The sequence below is a fragment of the Etheostoma spectabile genome, chromosome 24 (genome assembly GCF_008692095.1).
Source record: "Etheostoma spectabile isolate EspeVRDwgs_2016 chromosome 24, UIUC_Espe_1.0, whole genome shotgun sequence".
Classification (NCBI taxonomy): Eukaryota; Metazoa; Chordata; class Actinopteri; order Perciformes; family Percidae; genus Etheostoma; species Etheostoma spectabile.
In genome coordinates this window covers 15,693,001-15,693,715 of record NC_045756.1, presented here as the reverse complement: position 1 = coordinate 15,693,715, position 715 = coordinate 15,693,001, and the positions used below count along the sequence as shown (strand labels likewise).

The 715-nt window shown below is 44.5% G+C and overlaps 1 pseudogene; it reads right to left on the bottom strand.

The window, feature by feature from the left end:
* The window catches only part of LOC116673702 (gastrula zinc finger protein XlCGF8.2DB-like), a 325,201-nt pseudogene that overhangs the window by 7,283 nt on the left and 317,203 nt on the right, over positions 1-715 (bottom strand).

The following is a 715-nucleotide window of genomic DNA, read 5'->3' as shown; positions in this document are numbered from 1 at the left end:
GCTTAGCCTCATTAGCACAGCAGTAAAAACAAACCTTCTCCTCGCAGCTTTGTTTTCGGTTTTAAAACCACCCGCAGATGTTTCCGGTGTCGGTTCATGTCTGTAGCAAACTAACTCCTCGGGGTTTCTGCCGTTATTTGGATCCAGCTAAGGGCTTCTCTCCGCTGAATGTCCGGTCTTTAGGCCGTTGAAATATTAACCGTAGTCGTCCTCTTCTTCTCATTGTAGTATTCCGGCAGTCTTCTTCTTCTTCTGTCCATTCCCGGCCGACTAGGACAGTGTTACTGCACTGCTGCCTCCCGCTGGTGATGAGGACAGTCTACATTAAATATCATCCTGGGCTGTTATTTTCCTTAACGGCTCCGTGGATTTGACTATTACGAGAAAAGTAGCAACTTAAAATTGTGAAATGTGTGTTATTATTTATACATTACATATATGTATATAATATAATGTGTTATTCAACTTGGACAAAGTTAATTTAATTTTGATCTGTTTATTAATCCCCAACGGGGAAATTACAATTTACCACAAGTGTCCACACTTGTTAGTAGTCACACACAGTCCTAAATTACACACACACACATGCTCAGGATCTATACATGCACTAATGGAGAGATGTCAGAGTGATGGGCTGCCAGCCGAACCAGCGCCCTGAGCGGGTTGGGGGGGTACAGTGCTTTGCTCAACGGCACCTGGCAGTGCCCAGGAGGTG